The sequence below is a fragment of the Rattus rattus genome, chromosome 2 (genome assembly GCF_011064425.1).
Source record: "Rattus rattus isolate New Zealand chromosome 2, Rrattus_CSIRO_v1, whole genome shotgun sequence".
NCBI classification, from domain to species: Eukaryota; Metazoa; Chordata; class Mammalia; order Rodentia; family Muridae; genus Rattus; species Rattus rattus.
In genome coordinates, this window is record NC_046155.1 from 140,060,493 (window position 1) to 140,079,972 (window position 19,480).

The 19,480-nt window shown below is 34.6% G+C and overlaps 1 long non-coding RNA gene across 1 annotated transcript; it reads left to right on the forward strand.

The window, feature by feature from the left end:
- The first annotated feature begins 1,096 nt into the window (after positions 1 to 1,096).
- On the forward strand, positions 1,097 to 8,206 carry LOC116892033. The gene is made up of 3 exons (XR_004386905.1): positions 1,097 to 1,456; positions 3,514 to 3,630; positions 6,547 to 8,206. It is a non-coding gene; the product is annotated as an uncharacterized LOC116892033 (long non-coding RNA).
- The last annotated feature ends 11,274 nt before the right edge of the window (positions 8,207 to 19,480 follow it).

The window sequence follows — 19,480 nt, forward strand, 5'->3', positions numbered from 1 at the left end:
AAACCATAAATTTGAAAAAATAGTCATAATGAATATTTAAAGAAGTATCCAGTGATGGAGGCATATATGTGAATACTTAGTCCTCACCTAGGTGGTGCTGTTTGTAGATTTTTACTGGAGGTGGGATTTGAGAATTTTCAAACTCTCCATACACTCAATGTGCTTTCTTTAAATTATATTTAGATTTGAGGATATGATCTCTCATATTCTTGCTCCAAGTGCATGTTAGCATGTCTTGCCTACAGATATTGTCTCCATCTGAATCACAAGCCAAAATAAACTCCTTATTGCAATAGTTGATTTTGGTCATGATATTTTATCACAACAACAGAAGTTTAAAAAATATAATCATATACACTATTGAGGTCTAACATGCTTAAAGATTTATAACAGACATTCATAGAATGTGTTTTTAGTTTTAGTCTAATGATCAGAAGTTTTATCAGTGCTGTGTGTTTAGTTCATTCATCTTGTATTCCTATGGCACTATGTGAGATACCAAATACTTATTGATGGCTTGAATGCCTGGTCCCTCTCAATAGAAGAGAAAGTCAAACACAGAGAAATAAAGAGAACCACAACTATGTAACCTAGAATATTGCTTCATGTAATATATGAGGATATGCTCCAGATAATGCCAAAAATATTGAGAGTTCTATGCAATATGAACAATAAATATAAGTGTTACACATCTTTCCTCATACTTCTTTTCTGTTCTTAAGCTCTACAGAAAGTTATCACTAAAAACTGAGAAGTAGCAGAGAACCTACTAAGGATAGATAGCCTCAATCTTTAAGGCTCAATGAGAATCACCACAACGTAACCTGTCTGAAAATACTGATTGTTTCAGAATACCTCAGTACTCCTTTAATTATAGATGCTGCCTGTGGAAGGCAGCTATTAGGCTGACCATGAAGTATATAACTTGGCTATTTGTCTTCAGATAACTTATAATCAAGATCAAATTTATAAATGTGATTATTAACAATGTGTACTGACAAAATAAATCTCCTTGGAATTTGAAGATAACTATTATGTCACAATTTAATTTAAACATTTTTTCTTAACTTCATAAAATAGTTGCTGACTTTTCTCATTAGAGCTAGCTCCTATGATCTGAAAAATCACAATGATAAACTCTAGAGGTAACTCTCACTCTTTGTAATATTTACCTCATATTAATTCTAGTATTGCATTCAATATTCAAGGATGTGCTTGCTACTGTTTATACTTTGCTGATTCAAATACTGTAGCTTTTACTGTTATGGTAAATTCTACAAAGGTGCAACTTTATTCTCTTTTGTAATTTTAGGACATTTTATTCTTCCTGAAGATGCCTTCTATGATAACTTTGCATGGAGAAGCTGGGCTATTCTGAGATGTTGGTTGCCTGAACAATTCTTAGGCCTCAGAAGGATGGCTAGACAACATCTTTATAATAAAGAGTTGAGTCATGGTAAGAGGGATCAGTGTCTTTCCTTGTGCACTGTTCCCCAACCCAATCTGCTAATTGCATATCCATATTTTATTGTGTGTTCATACTTTGCCTAAATGCTGTGAGCACTTTGAACAGAATGTCATGTAGCATAGCCTTTTGTAGTGTCTAAAAATTGTCAGCTTGTCAAGCTAATGAAACTTCAATATTGTGATCAATATTAGGTAGCTTTCATTTATTGTACTATAATAGCTCTTTAAGATTTTTATATCTTAATATAACAACAAATTAATGAATAAGTTAATTCTTAAATTTTAAGGCAACTTGATTTTGTCCTTATGAATACTGGTATTTCTTGTTATCAATGGAATCCTAACCATTCCATTGATGATTTAATTTATCTGACACATTTTAGAAAACATTTGATGTGGTGAACTATATAGACAAATGTACTAATTGTGGAAGAACATATTGGAAGATGAGTTAACATGGAGGCACATATGAACTTTTCCATTCTGCAGGTAGCAAACTAAAATACATGCTTCTATTTGTCTTATCAATTTATATATTTATTCTGTTGCCATAGATCAGCAAGGACAAAGCACTTACATTTATGAATTTTTTTCTCAGCAGAAGATGTGATATTGCATCAAATATCTGGCATATTTCTTGATATATATCAACAGGGACTGATGGGAATTCTTAAGTTGATAAAATTGTATCTTTAAGTAGTTAAAATTTTATTATCCTTATAAGTATTACAAAATAATCACAAAGAAACTGTCTATGCTAGCCAACCAAAAATTTAGATCACTGATGTTTGAGAATGATCTCCTTGCCCAATTGTGCTTGTTTAATGGGTTCTAAATCAATATGTTCTTGAGTGATTAGGTGCTAGCATTTTTCAGGTCCTTTGAAAACAAATAAACAAAAACACCAAAACCAAAACCAAATCAAAAGAAAAACACACACACACACACACACACACACACCAGTGTTGGCTATAATTGATATTATGAAATCAATTCTTTATGATAGGATCAACACTAAAAACTGAGAAGTAGAAGAGAACCTTCTAAGGATAGATAGCCTCAATCTTTAAGGCTCAATGAGAATCACCACAAAGTAAGCAATCTGTCTGAAAATACTGATTTTGTTTCACAATACCTCAGTACTCCTTTAATTATAGATGCTGCCTGTGGAAGGCAGCTATTAAGCTGACCATGAAGTATAGAACTTGGTTATTTGTCTTTGGTAATATGTAGATGAAGTATTTAGGCAATCTCTGTGCATTTTCTAGATCCACAGATGATTCAGCAGATATTGTATTTTAAATCTATGCAAGGCATCAATAGTCTGTTGTACTTCTGGTAGGTGTAGTAGCTATGTGGGCAATAACCAACATGTTTACGGAAAAAGGCTGGGGATGTATATGAGGTGATAGTCCTGTACTTAAATATTTGGTTGTATACAGACAGCATAAAACACTAACCAAGCTTCACGTAGATGTGGTTAGCTATAGAGAATTTTTGGTTTGTTGTCATAATGGGTATACCCAATTTGGGAAGTTCTAACTAGATTCAAATTTTCTATATTAGTGAGACAGTTCTGAGTTCATTGTCTTTTTGAGTTACTGAATAAACTTTTAATTAATTTTACCACAAATTTACTAACATATATAAGGTTACTGTTTGTGACATCAGCTCCATATACATTTCTCATTATATAGTAAACTTTAAACACTTAACTTATAGTTAAATGTGTAAGAAAGTTATTGAGTTACTTGCTGGATAAATTATTCTACCAAAGAGTGAAAGATAAATGCTTTTTAAGAAAGTTAGAAACATAATTTTTAGTGATACTCAGGTGATCCACTGATCTTTGGAAAGGTTTATGAGATGAAGAACTTTAATATATATACAAGAATATATAGAGATATTTATGTCTTCAGTGTTGTGGAAGTATGGAGCAACTTGCAAACAAAATCAAAATTAAAGAAATAGAATCAAGTTTACAGATTTCATTTATGTTTCTCTGTGACATTGGAAATGGTGTTTCTTTTTAAATTTTCTATTCAGCAAATGACCTACTATAGGAATCTCTTCAGGTAATAACTACTAGTAGGAAATACCTGAAAGAAGACTCTTCAGACTAATATCTCATCACCATATATTATTCTAAAGCATATTCTGAAGGTATGAACATTAGTAACTTTCCTATTACTAGGATAAAACATTACCGAGAAAATTTATTAATACATGAAAGTATTTATTAAGGTATATCCTTCTGGAGAGATACATTTTATTGTGGCAGAGGAAGAGCATAGCAGCAGGAACATATAAGAACTCACATCTTAATCCACAATCAAGAAAAAGAGAGCACACTGAAAATAGCATGAATCTTTTGAAACTTCAAAAGGTACTGAGAGTATCACACATCTTACAATAATCCACATCTAGTACTTTCCTAATAGTTTTACTATCTTGGGAACAAGTTTTGACACAGAAGACTATGAGATCCATTCTTTTTAAAAGCACTCAATATGTTCTCTGGCATTTATATAGGTACACAGCCATATCATGACACAAAAATGCATTCAGTTCAATTTCAAGGTTTCCCATATTTTATTCTTGGCACCATTTAAAAGGCTAAAGTCTCTTCTTAGTCATAAGAATTTTTTTTTATTTACAACCCACTATAAAATAAAAAAGCACGTTACATACTTGAAATTCACACTGTCATTGATTATACATTGTCATTCCAAAAGGAACAGATCATAGCAAAATGAAGAAATAATGGAACAAAGCAAAACGAAAACCCAGCAGGGCAAATTCAGTATCCTATAACCCGTGTCTGATATTAGAAGTCTTAGATGTCTCTAACTTTCCATATTTCCTAATAAGAACATGTGTTTCTCCTGCTGGTTACCTTTCATGTCTTCAGTTCTACTTGACAGATATCCAAAACATGTGGCATGTATAATACCATGGGTCTCCAACACAATTCAGGCTTCATTTTTACAGCTTTCTGCACTTGTTTCACAGGGCTTATTTTCCTCTTGTATCCTTCATGTAGAACCTTCCCTACCACATTTTGCCTGAACTCACAAGCTCTCTTAACCACAGGAAAATTCTACAACCTCTTATTGACCATCTGTCATAGCTGTAAAGCCATTACCAAACAGGTGAAATTTCAAATTTTGAATGTGCACTTAGAAAGGATTACATTTGCAACCACTTTCCTTTGTTGTTGTTTTTTAGTATGAGCACATTCATTTTCACAAGTCGGAAGCACAGCTGATTGATGTTATGCCCTAAGGGCATCATTTCTTTTCAGTCCATTTTGAATCATGTTTCTCCTGATTTTATTTTATCAGTTTCAGCACAAGTCTTGGTTCTAATATTAAATTTCCCAGAGCTCTTGTCTCTTTCAACTTTTTTCAAAAATTTCTAGATTTTTTGCCAATTTTTTTTTCTATTTTATACTTGCATTAAAGTGATCAATAACAGCCACATGAGATTATCAATATTGATTTTTCTACAAAACCTTCCAGGAAAGTAGTCCATTATGTTCGATTATGCCCATTTCTTAGGGAAAATGCAGAAGGCAGCCATTTTTATGTCAAAAATATCACAAGATTGTCTATATCAGAAATGCTAATATTGTTTCCATATAAAATTTCTTGAGGCAGGTCTCTATAGTACACAGTTCCATTAACACTACTCTGCTGTAATCTCCTACTTGCATATTAAACTATTCTTATAGCATTCCACCAATTTTCAAGTTCAAAGTTTTAAATTTTTCTAGAGTCCCACAAAATTACTAGTTGGTTCTTCACAGAAATACAACACTACCTTTACTAGTTCTGTATTACTTAATTATTTTGCTGTAATAAAGCACCATGACTAGGGAAGCTTAGGAAAGAAGACATTAATTGGGCCTATTGTTCTAGAGGACTAGAGTCTATGATGACAGAATTATGTATGGCAGCAAGAGCATCTGTGATCTTATATCTTGATGTACAAGCAAAAAACAGAAAGAACGCTGATAATGATATAAGTATTAAAAAGTTTATTATTAAAAGCTAACTATTCAAACAAATGAGCCTATGGGGGTATTATAATTCAAACCACCATAGTAAGGTTTTTAATAAATGTAGTCTTGTACTTCAAATCATTGTTATTGAATTTTTATTTGCATACAAAATGTAATTTTAATTTACTGAAATCAGTAATGTTCTGTTATATTCTAGATGATTTTATTAGCCAAACGTTATAACAGGCTATTGTTATACTTAAAAAAAAAACATCTTTCTAAGTGTTCTACTTATCAGTTTCTATTTTGTCACTATGAAATATTTCATTGTATGTTTCTAGTAGACTAAACTTCTCTGGATCATTGTTTATATTATATGTCTAGAAAATTATTTATGCAATAAATAAGTAAATAAATATTTGCTTATTCATGCAAATTTATTTTAGTCCAATAAAGTAGAAAATAGAAATCTGACAAGTAATTTTATCTGAAAAAATATTGGCCTAAAATTTAAGCCATAAAATAATGAATGCAACAACAAAGCATAGAATCTATTGTTTCTGGATGCAAGTGGTTACCTTTTAACTTGCAAAAAGGTATGGAAAAAAAGGAAAGAAAGAAAGAAGAAATAAAGAGAAAAAGGAGAAAGGGAAGAGGAAGAAACGAAAGAAAAGAAATAAGAAGAGGAGGAGAAAAAGAGAAAGAAACAGAAGCAGGAGAAATAGGAAGAAGCAGACAAGACAAAAGGAGGAGGAGGAGGAGAAGGAAGAACAGAAGAAAAATGAAAGAAAGGAAGGAAGGAAGGAAGGGAGGCAGGAAGATAGAAAGGAAGGGATGAAAGAAGGAAGGAAGAAAGACAGAAACACAGGAAAGTAAAAACCTGATTATGGTAGGAAGTCATATTCATTCTTTTTTCTGGCGATTGTATGAATCCATGCTTCTGTCAAAGTGACTTTCTCTATGTAGTATTACAAGATATATTCTAACACAGGTAAATGTACAGTATTTTCCAACCCTCTTCCTCTTTAGAAGATGTGTTCCTAAAGTCTGCCATTATTTCCTCTGTGTCCTGGCAGATGATATCTACAGTGATGAGTTGGAGTCATAGATGGTGCCACTTCTTCAACCAGCTATATCACCAAAACAATCTTCATTATACATGATGATGCCTCTTTCCTGTGTAGCAGCAGACACCACCTTCAGATAAGAAATGCTTAAGTGAGAAATGCTCATTTTGGGATATCATCGGTGAAACTATAATTTGGGCATGGTGACTGTTTCCCTTGCTGCCACTTGACTCAATCCCAGAAGCTTAATAGATGAAATAGTATTGTACAAGGAGCTCAAAATGTGGAAGTAATTAGTGCTCCTATAAATATAGATTAATGATTTAAAATATGATATATTAAAAAGAAAATGCCTGACTAAAAAAACCTGAATGCATACTTATATGATTAATACATAAATCATGTACCTTCTCTTTTGAAAATTATCCCCATGGTTTCTCTCTGTTAAGGGAAGGTATACATGCTTTTAAGCAAAAAATATACACGACAGACACATACTGTCTGGTGGGGGACATCTAGTAGTAAGGCCATATTGTTATGCAAATTCTAGTTTTGTTTGAGTCTTTTTATGAGGTTTTGCTATTTCAGTATTCATATTCATATCTATGTCATTTGTTGAGTGACTATATGACTGTTTTTACATGAAATAGAATGAAATATTTTAAACATTGCTTATACATTGGCAGTTATATAGGTACCAATTCTCTGTGCAATACACTTCCATACATAACATTTCTGCATTTGTCTCCTCTATCAGAGTAAATTTACCTAGAACTTAAATTATTGAAATTAAGTATATTAATGCTTCAAGTTTTAAAATTATTATTTCTTTCACAATGTACTTGAAGAGATTTCCCCTTAGAGCCAATGAGTTATATTGCCAAATTCTTCAAAATACCATTATGGTGGATTTTACGAGTGATTCAGGTCCTTTCCAGTGTGTTAGCCCGAATTGTTGTTATGAATTGTATTTATTTTATTTTTGAGTTTGATCATTTTCATGTTTATAAGCCATCTGTATTATTTTAATTTCTTATTTATGTCAAAGCCTGGGAGTATGGTGAAGATTTAGTCTAAAGTTCTTTTACTGTTGACAAAAGATAAGATTTTGGATTGTCAAACATTACATGTTTGTCACACTTTTAAACTTTGTTTTGTTATCAGAATGTATATTACTGTTACATGTCTAAGTATAACCATGTTTGCTTTTATGACTCCTAAGTTTCATGTCATTTTTTTTGAAAAAAATATACTGAGCCCATAAATCCTTTCACCTATGTTAATCGTAATTATTTTTTTTGTTTTTTAAATTGAAATTCTTGCATCATGAAAAGAATTTTATTTTGAAATCTTAGAATTGCCAAGTTATTTGACATTATTTATAATTATTTGCTAGTAATTGCCCATTTATCTGTAATGCCATCATGCATATGTGCTGTATTCTCATCCATGAATGGCTCCATTTTTGTTGTGTGGATATGTGTGTCTCTTCTGCCTTATGTCTCATGTGTCTTATTGTTGGAAGAAATTACAGTTTAGACTGTAATTTCATCAACCTTAATAAATCAATCTGGGAAAAACTTGTTTTAAATGATATTGTCTTTGTAAATCTGGCCAAAGTATGTCTCTTTTATTAAATATTTAATTATTATTGATATTTTCACTATAACCTTGGTCTTCTCTCTCTTTTTTGCTTCTTTTTTATTTTTGCATTTGACGGGATTGTTTTTTTTTTTTTTAGATTTTGTTTTGGGATATGGGTTAAGTGGCTATCTTATTTCTTTTCATTGATTACGGAATGTACAATTTTACAAATACTGATTTTTCTCCTCATCCAATTGATAATGTCTTTGGTTATGTTGATAAAAATCCAAAAACTGGTCTTCTCAGCACACATTAGCTATTGTGGAAGCATTATTCATCCTTGATTTAAGTGGCATTCACCAAAAATGCTTTGTGAGTATGAGTAGCACATCGCTACTTGTCTGTTTCCAAAAAGACCACCTTAAAGAGCGATGATCAAGCAAAGTTGAGTTAACTATACTTACTGCAGCAAGGGAAAACACCACCAAAAAAGGGTTTAGTATGGGTTGAAAAGCAAAATAATGGCCATTCTACCTGGGTTTCTGTGGCTTAAGGCACACACACACAGAACAGTGAAATGGCAGAACTCAGCATGCAATACTTTAAGATGGATGTGGTACAATGCATTTCTAACGTGCTTATTGATAATTAAATGATTATCTAAGAGAGTTGTTGGCCTCAGTAAAATATTAGTGACAGAAGAGAAGAAGAGATATCTGCCTATGCGTGGAAATAGCATTTATCAATTAATAGTTTTGTCTTGCTGAGCAGGACTGTAGTATGTGTATTAACAGGTCTTATTCCCAAAAGGTAAGTTATATTTTTCATATGACTGGTTGTAAGTGTAAATGTAATATCATAACTTTATCTTTGAGATATTTGATATATTATGTTAGCAAGGTCTTCCATTTTCATATTTATTAAAAAAATGAAAACCAGATAGAAAATGTAATTGCTATGCTTTACTCAACTACTTGTACTTTATGTTTAGTTGTTTACTGCTGCAAAATATTTAATTTTAGTCATTAGTAACCTTTTATTCATACTTAGGCATATGCTACTTTTTTAACTCTTTTTATTAACTGCAGAGCTATAGGCATTTAAATTTGATTTGTAATTTTTTGAGATTATATGATTAAAAATTACCTTTCCATTAATATTTTTACCTATTTCTCTTATGCTTTGGTGTTAGAATTTCTAGTTATGTTTAAGTTATATAGCAGATTTCTTTTCTGTGTTCTCACCAATGGGTTACTTGAGTACATCACTGATATCTTTAGGATATTGGTGGTTAATAGATTCTCTGAGCTTGTTCATATTACTATTGTTCGTTTCATATTGGATGCACTGAGTTTATTCTTTTTTGTACAGAGGATTACAATGCACAAAGATTTATCTAATCACACTATTTATACACTGCATTTTTTAATGGAATATTATATTTATTTTTAAAAATCATTTCCTTTATTGGATATTTTCATTAGATATTTTTATTTACATTTCAAATGTTATTCCCTTTCCCAGTTTTCTGGACATAAGCCCCCCTTTTAATCCCCTCCCCTTCTTCTATAAGGGTTTAACCCCTCACCATTCTCCAACCTCCTCCCCTCCCCAACATTTCCCTATACTGGGGATCCAACCTTGGCAGGGCCAAGGGCTTCTCCTTCCATTGGTACCCACCAAGGCCATCCTCTGCTACATATGCATCTGGAGCCATGGGCTAGCCCATGTATAGTCTTTGGGTAGTGATTTAGTCCCTGGGAGCTCTGGTTGGTTGGGATGGTTGCTCTTAAGGAGTTGCAAGCCCCTTCAGCTCTTTCAATCCTTTCTCGAATTCTTCCAACCTGGGTCCCATTCTCAGTTAAATGATTTGCTGCTAGCATTCGCCTCTGTATTTGACATGTTCTGGCTGTGTCTCTCAGGAGATAATCTATATTTGCTGCCTGTCAGCATGTACTTCTTTGCTTCATCAATCTTATCTAGTTTTGGTGGATATATATATATATATATATATATATACATATACATATATATGTATATAGATAGATATAGATATAGATATAGATATAGATATAGACACACACACATACACACACACATATATATATATATATATATATATATATATATATATATATATATATATATACAGGATCTTAATGGCTGTTCCTTCAGTCTCTGCTCCAAACTTTTCATCCATATCACATCCTGTGACTATTTTGTTTCCCCCGCTTAAAAGGAGTGAAGCTTTCCACACTTTGCTTATCCTTCTTCTTGAGCTTCATGTTGTCTGTAGATTGTATCTTGGATAACTTGGGCATTTAGGCTAATATCCACTTATCAGTGAGTGCATACCATATGTATTTACTGTGATTGTGTTATCTAACCCAGGGGCATATTTTCTAGTTCAATACATTTGCCTATGAATTTCATGAAATCATTGGCACTTGGTATTTGGCCTGAAAAATTGTCCATTTCTTCCAGAATTTCCAGTTTGGTCTTTCGTGGTATGATGTGATGAATGTTTGAATTTCCTCAGAATTTGTTGTTATGTCTTTCTCTTATTTTTTGATTCTTTTAATTTGGATACTGTCTTTGTGCCCTCTGCTTAGTCTGGTTAAGGGTTTTTCTATCTTGTTGATTTTCTCAAGGAATCAGCCTTTGCCTTAGTTGATTCTTGGTATAGTCCTTTTTGCTTTTTCTTGGTTGATTTCAGCCCTGACTTTGATTATTTCATGCCTTCTACTCCTCTTTTGTATTTGTTTCTTTTTGTTCTAGTGCTTTTGCTGTTATCAAACTGCTAATGCATGTTCTCCCTGTTGTATTTTTGGAGGCACTCAGAGCTATGAGGTTTCCTCTTAGCACTGCTTTCATTGTGTCCCACAAGTCTGTGGATATTCTGCCTTCATTGCCATTAAATTCTAAAAAGTCTTTAATTTCTTTCTTCTTCCTTCCTTCAGCAAGATAACATTGAGTAGAGCGTTGTTCACCTTCCATTAATATGTGGACTTCCTGTTGTTTTGTTGTTATTGAAAACCAGCTTTGGTCCTTGGTGATCTGATAGGATGCATGGGATCATTTCTGTCTTCTTTATTGGTTGAGGCCTATTTTGTGACCGAATATACAGTCAGTTTTGGAGAAGGTACCATGAGGTGATGAGAAAAAGGTATATCCTTTTGTTTTAGGATGGAATGTTCTATAAATATCTGTTAAATCCATTTGTTTCATAACTTCTGTTAGTTTCTTTATATCTCTGTTTAATTTCTATTTCCATGATCTGTTCATTGATGAGAGTGGTGTGTTGAAATATCCTATTATTGTGTGAGATGCAATATGGTATTTGAGCTTTAGTAAGGTTACTTTTATGAATATAGATACCCTTGCATTTGTAGCATAGATATTTACGTTTGAGAGTTCATCTTGGTGGATTTTTCCTTTGATAAATATGAAGTGTCCTTCCTTATCTTTTTTGATGACTTTTGGTTGGAAATTGATTTTATTTGATATTAGAATGGCTACTCCAGCTTGCTTCTGCTAACCATTTGCTTGGAAAGTTGTTTTCCAGCCTTTCAGTCTGAGGTAGTGTCTATTTTTGTCTCTGAGGTGTGTTTCCTATATGCGGCAAAATGCTGGGTCCTCTTTATGTTTCCATTCTGTTAGTCCCTGTCTTTTTATTGTGGAATTAAATCCATTGATGTTAGGAGATATTAAGAAATAGTGATTGTTGCTTCCTGTCATTTTTGTCATTAGAGGTGGAATTATGTTTCTGTGTCTTTTCTTTCAGTTTTGTCAAAAGGAGATTACTTTCTTGTTTTTTCTAATGTATAGTTTACCTCCTTCTGTTGGAGTTTGACATCTTTTGAGGGCTGGAATTGTAGAAAGATGTTGTGTAACTTTGGTTTTGCCATGGACTATCTTGGTTTTTCCATCTATGTTAATTAAATTGTGCTGGATATAGTAGCCTTGGCTAGCATTGTGTTCTCTTAGCATCTATATGACATCTTCCCAGGATCTTTTGGGTTTCATAGACTCTGCTGAAAAGTCTTGGGTCATTCTTATAGGTCTGTCTTTATATGTTACTTGACCTTTTTCCCTTACTTCTTTTAATATTCTTTCTTTGTTTTGTGCATTTGGTGTTTTGACTATTACATGACAGGAGGAATTTCTTTTCCAGTTTGATCTTCTCATTGTGTCTAGGATTTACTATGTCTTTTGGGCTGGGAGTTTTTTAGTTCTACATTATCTATGATGGTTGTGTCAATGTTTTCTATGGTATTCTCTGCCCCAGAGATTCTCTCTTCTATCTCTTGTAGTCTGTTGGTGATGCTTGCATCTATGACTCCTGATCTTCCCTAGGTTTTCTATCTCTAAGTTTTTTCTCCTTTTGTGCAATTTTTATTGTTTCTATTTCCATTTTTAAATCCTGAGTGGTTTTGTTCAATTCCTTCATCTGTTTGGTTTTGTTTTTCTATAGTTCTTTAAGGCATTTTTGTGTTTCCTCTTTAAGGACTTTTACTTGTTCACTTGTGTTGTCCTGTATTTTTAAGGGAGTTATTTATGTCCTTCTTAAAGTCCTCCATCATCATCATAATATGTGATTTTAATTCCAGTGTGTTTGGATATCCAGTATTTGCTTTGGTGGGAGAACTAAGCTCTGATGATACCAAGTATTTTTGGTATCTGTTGCTTAGGTGCTGAGCTTGCCTCTTACAATCAGGTTATCTCTGGTATTACCTTGCCTTGCTGTCTCTGACAGTGACTTGACCCTTCTGTAGGCCTGTGTGTCAGCACTCCTATTGACCTGTTTTCTTTCAACCAAATCTTGGAACAGAAAGCTCTGCTCTCATGTTTGTAAGCACTCCTGACAACTGGCTTTTAGCTCTGCACGGCAAAAACCCCAATGTTCCTGCTCCTAACTTCTCCTAGGTTCGTTGCCCAGGGGACAGAGATGACACTAGGTGATTTCCTTTTTGGTCCGTAATGTGGGCAGAAATTAGATGTCTCTTCTGAATTCTCAGTAGTGTCCCTGCTTCTCAGGTTATAGATCTCTCCCCCACTGGATTTGGGTACAGGAAGCTGTGTGACCGGTTCAGTTCAGATCCGGGAGCAGGCAGAATCCAGCAGGTTCCTGCCTTTGAGTGCTCCTATATTGCTGTTTCCAGAGGCACTATGCAGTTTCCTCTTGGGTCAGGGATGTGGGCAGAAATGGGCATGCATGGTGGTCTGTCCTGCAGTCTCAGGATTGTTTGCTTTTCTTGGAGTTGAGCTCTGTCTCTCTCCAATGGGTTTTGATTGCAGGCAGCTGTGGGACTTGTTTAGTTCAGTTCAGAGCATAGCCAGAAACCAGAAGTGTCCTGTTCCAGAGGACTTCTGCCTTGGTGTGTCCTGAATCTACTAGGCAGGTCGCTTGAAGCGAAAATGTTGGTCTTACCTCTGCTCTCAAGTGTATAGGTACTCCTGGCGAATGGCTTTCAGCTCTATGGGCAGGTGGAAACCCATCAGGTCCTGCCCCAGATTTCCCCTAGGTCCCTGTGCCCAGGGAGGATAGGAATCACTAGGTGATTTCCCCTTGGATCGGGAATGTCGGCAAAAAATAGTTGCTTTCTCTGCATTCCCTGGAGTGTCTGCACTTCTGAGGGTCCACCTATCTCCTGAAAAACTATTTTAAATGAGTAGTTGTTGAAGTGCTTTAGGTTTGGATGACTTGTGTTCACATCCTAGAGGCAATAACTAAAAAATTGAATGTGTTGTTACATTATTATACACGTTTATACTCCAGTTTCAAGTAATCAGAGACAGGTTGATTGCTCTAGTTCACTGTCAGCCAGCCAATCTTAATCAGTGACCTCCAGAAACATGAGAAATTCTGCCTTAAAAGCAAACAAACAACAACTATAAACATGGTAAAGCAAATTATGCTTAAGAATAACACCTACAGTTGTTGTTTTGGCTTCATCCCAGCCCTATTCGCTGCCACAAAACACTACTACGCACCTTAGCATATGCCTAGGAATTCAAACATGCACACACAAAATATTTTTTTTTAAATTAGTGAGGTTTAGCTTAACAGTTTCTACCACAGATATTATCAAATATCTTCAGTAATCATCCATTTTTTTCATTAATGTTGGAGGGAGCACACATACTTGCCATAGTGCACATGAACTGATCAGAGGACATCCTTTATTTACTTCATCTAGTATTAAGGTTCTAGGGATTGATTGCAAGTCGTGAGGCTTGCTGAGGATATTGTTGACTATTTTTAAATGCATTTTAAGTGACTGTGTATTATAAAATCATAGTTTACAAAATGATTTCAAATGAATATAATTCTTTTTTTTTTTCCGGAGCTGGGGACCGAACCCAAGGCCTTGTGCTTCCTAGGCAAGCGCTCTACCACTGAGCTAAATCCCCAACCCCGAATATAATTCTTAATTATAGCATCTCTGGCCATGCATGCAGTTCTTTCTTTTCCACAGACAACTAGTGGTACTATGTAGGATTATAACTGGAGCCCATTTTAGGGTAATTTGGGGGTCCTGCATCATCATCCTCTTTGTCTCTTTCTCTCCTATTCTCCCAGACACTCTCAATTTTCCAAGGTATATGTATGTAAATATTCATAAATATATTTCTTCTGATATGTAACTTTCTTTTATACATAAGGCAGGGAAGGACATTTCATACTTATCAAATGAATACTCTACTACTAAGATATCTCAATTCAACAAGGGCACATACATTTTTACATGAAACATGGCTTAAGCTTAAATGGGACATTGAACCATCCATCCCTCTCTCCTCAATTTATTGATACAGATACATTCTGAACAGATAAACAATGAGAGTAACAGATTTTATGGATAAGAACGGACCTAACAGAAATCTATACATCATTACACCCAAACAAAAATGAATATAACTCCTTAGAACCTTCAGGATTATGTTCATACACTGGACTTTATACATCTGTTCATCCCTAGTATTGTCACGACTGATAATCCCCGATAAGGGCAGGTCTCTGGGGTTCCAGTTATATATGGTAGTCCATGATGTCTGCAGGCATCTAAGGTTGCAGGTACAGCTGATTGTCCCTGGTAGCAACAAGCTTTGAAAGATGCGTGTAGAGCTACGGCTTAATGCTGCTGCTTGTTATGTGTTGTGGCAGGTATCCAGGAATACAGATAAAACTGGTAGCACTTAATGGATTCAGTAATTTTGTCCTGTGAAGCAACAGACCTCCAGGGATTCAGGCAGAACCGTGGACAGAGAAGTGGAGTACAGAGTGCAGAGGATGGAGCTTGACACTGAAGGGTTTGCCTATAGAGTCCAGCAGGCAGGGAATTGAAATAAGGGGTCTCACCTGGTGATTGCTGATGGCTCTCAGTGACTGGGATTGTCTGTTTTTATTTTCTTAAAAATAACTATTCTGTACTATGGAAGAATATACATATATATATATATATATATATATATATATATATATATATATGCTTTAGAAGATGTCCAAGTGTCTCATTCCAGGGAATCTAATACCTGTGGGGAGTAATATTGTTGTTTCTGTGAGTTTAGATAGTTTTGTGGGTTTTAAAATTAATATGAATAAAATAGTAGTATCTACTGACTTCTTGTTATCATTTGGTATTTTTCCATTGAATGTAGTCTTTTTTCACACAGTACATGCTGATTAATATCCTCCCTCCCCAACTCCTCCCATATCCTCTACACCTATGCAAATCGAAATCCTTCCAAATCCACCTCCTTTCTCATTCTTCTTTCCAATTAGAAACTAAAGGGGATCCATAAGACATAAGGAAAAAGAAAAAGTAGAAAAGGATGTAAAATAAATACAAACAAATCTGAATCACCAAAAAAATTAGCAGAAAACAAAAATACAAAGAAAAGTACAGGGAACAAAAATATCCATTCACAAAAGTTTCTCTCAACCACTAATTATACAATGATACTATATGAGCATATAATTGTAAGGTAAGTTAATGAAAAACAAACAGACAAAAAAAAACAAACAAAGAAACCAGACAAACCATTAAGAGACAAAAAGATCTCCAAAAATATCAATGATTTGGTATATGTGTGTGTGTGTTTTGTGTGTGTGTGTGTGTGTGTGTGTGTGTGTGTATGTGTGTGTGCATGCGTGTATGTGTAGATATGTTGGCTGTCTGCTACTGTTCATGGTGCTTGCCATTGATAGTAGTTTATATACACAGTAAGTCTTCATTAGAGAAAATTAAGTTTTTATTTGTGAATGGTTATCAGTTGGAGATAGCTTCCAGATTAGGGTATGGGTTTGTGTGTACCATCAGTCCTAGACCTTATGTATGCTGACAAGTCTCTCTGATGCTGTATGTGTCTCAGTCTTAATATCTCTAAATGGTCTTGTTTTCTTTGGTGCTCCAATACTTCTCTGTCTCTTAGAATCTCCCTGCTTATTCTTCTGCTGGAGAAGAAAGGGTCTTTGCCTATTGATGAGAAAAAATCCCCTTTAGGACAGAGTATTCCAAGGCTCCTCTTCTCTGCACAGAACCTAATGACAGTCTCTATTAATTTCCCTCTGACTAGAAAAGCTTCTGGGCAAGATACTGATTTGTGAATATTGCAATTTATTGATTGGAGGCTTCTTATTTCTATACTCCATTAGCATGTTCTACTATGGCTCTGTCCCCTTAAATCCTAGGTACTTGAATACTGGAACAATGTCAGCATTGGGTTCCATCACATGTAGCAGGACTTAATTCTCAACTCTTTTATTTTCCTAAAATTTTTCATCTATTTCTTTCTTTTCTATTGCCATAATAAGAGACATCATGACCAAGTCAATTCTTTGTATTTAATTGGAGGCTTGATTAAAGTCTCATAAGCCTTGGCTGTATGACTTCGCTCCACTACACTTCTTGGTTCTACTTTTCATCTGAAATTATACATTTTGTAGTTTTGGTTACTCAGGATTATTTTGTAATGTAATTATTTAATTACATTAATAATTATTATTGTAATTAAATAATTATTTAAAAGTGTAATTTCTTCATTATAAGATAGAATTTGGCTTAACCTTATAAGATATTGCCAAATAATCTCCTAAAATTGTTCTCCACCATCAATGCTATATGAAACTATTTGTTGGTCATTTTATTTATTTATATTTCTTATGATATCCCTCTTCTGGGTCTCTTCTCTGCAACCTCCCATCCCATATCCTTCCCCTTTGTCTCTGTGAGGGTATTCCTGCACCTACCCATCCATTCTTCCCTTACCACTCTAGCATCCACTGGGTCCTCAAGCCTCTCATTCCATTGATGCCTAATAAGGTAATCCTCTGCTGGAGGGTATGTAACTGGAGTCATACATTCTTCTATGTATACCCTTTGGTTGGTGGTTTAGCCCCTGGTTCTCTAAGGAGTTCAGTTAGTTGACATTATTTTTCTTCCTACGGGGTTGCAATTCCCCTCAGTTCCTTCCTTACTTTCCCTAACTGTTCCTTTGAAGTCTCTGGTCTCAGTCTGATGGTTGGCTGTGAGTATCTGCATCTGTATTATTCAGGTGCTGGCAAAGCCTCTTAAGGCATAGCTGTACCAGGCTCATGTCATCAAGTACTTCTTGGCATCAGCAATAGTTTATGGGTTTGTTACCTGCAGATGGGATAGATCCCTAAATGGGTAGGTCTTTGCAGAGCTTTTCCTTCAGTCTGTTCCATTGTTTGTCCCTACATTTCCTTTGTACAGAAACAATTATGGGATAAAAATTTTAAAAATATCCACTTTGTTGGGTATTTAGGATAAAGTCTTCCCTGTTGGATTCTGGGAACCTCTTGCATCTCTGGCATTTGAGACTTTTTAGTATCTCTCCCAGTTCCCCACTTCTGTAACTGCTACGTATTTATATTCATTTTTCTGACCTTCTGAATTTCTGTGTCTTCTAATATATGATCCTGCCCCTCCCTGCCCCCTGTTTACTCTCTTTATCCTCTCTTTCCCAGATCCCTCTCTCTATATACTCCCATGATTATTTTCCCCCTTTTAAGTAAGACTATAGTATGCATACTTTTGTCTTTCTTCTTGTTAAGCATCATATGATCCGTGTTTTTTATCATGAATATCGCAAGCTTTTGGGTTAATATCTACTTATCAGTGAGTACATGTCATGTGTGTTCTTTTGTGATTGGGTTACCATATCAGCATTTAACTTTTGACAGCATTTCAAATCTTTCTTATAAAGCTTTTGTGTGATGGGAAAGCTTATATAGAGGATGTATCTATTTGTGAACACTTGCAGATACTTTGATACTTTGATGAATTATGTATTTTTTTCATTAAGCATTACCTACTGTTAAGAGTTTTATAACATAAATTAACAAAACTCCATGGATAAAGACTAAATATTTAAGTGGCAGTTTTATTACCAAGCCATTTATTAAAGCAACAGTAGATTTTCCTCTAGGACCTATAAATTTCCCTGATGACTAAAGATGTTGAACATTTCTTTACGTGTTTCTCACCCATTCGGCATTCCTCAGCTGTGAATTCTTTGTTTAGCTCTGAACCCCATTTTTTAATAGGGTTATTTGTCTCCCTGCGGTCTAGCTTTTTGAGTTATTTGTATATTTTGGATATAAGGCCTCTATCTGTTGTAGGATTGGTAAAAATCTTTTACAAATCTGTTGTTTGCCGTTTTGTCCTAACCACAGTGTCCTTTGCCTTACAGAAGCTTTGCAGTTTTTATGAGATCCCATTTGTCGATTCTTGATCTTAGAGCATAAGCCATTGGTGTTTTGTTCAGGAAATTTTTCCAGTGCCCATGTGTTCCAGATGCTTCCCTAGTTTTTCTTCTATTAGTTTGAGTGTGTCTGGTTTGATGTGGAGGTCCTTGATCCACTTGGACTTAAGCTTTGTACAGGGTGATAAGCATGGATCGATCTGCATTCTTCTACATGTTGACCTCCAGTTGAACCAGCACCATTTGCTGAAAATGCTATCTTTTTCCATTGGATGGATTTGGCTCCTTTGTCAAAAATCAAGTGACCATAGGTGTGTGGGTTCATTTCTGGGTCCTCAATTCTGTTCCATTGGTCTATCTGTCTGTCTCTGTACCAATATCATGCAGTTTTTATCACTATTACTCTGTAATACTGCTTGAGTTCAGCGATAGTGATTCCCCCTGAAGTCCTTTTATTGTTGAGGATAGTTTTAGCTATCCTGGGTTTTTTGTTATTCCAGATGAATTTGCAAATTTTTCTGTCTAACTCTTTGAAGAATTGGATTGGTATTTTGATGCGGATTGCATTGAATCTGTAGATAGATTTTGGTAAAATGGCCATTTTTACTATATTATTCCTGCCAATCCA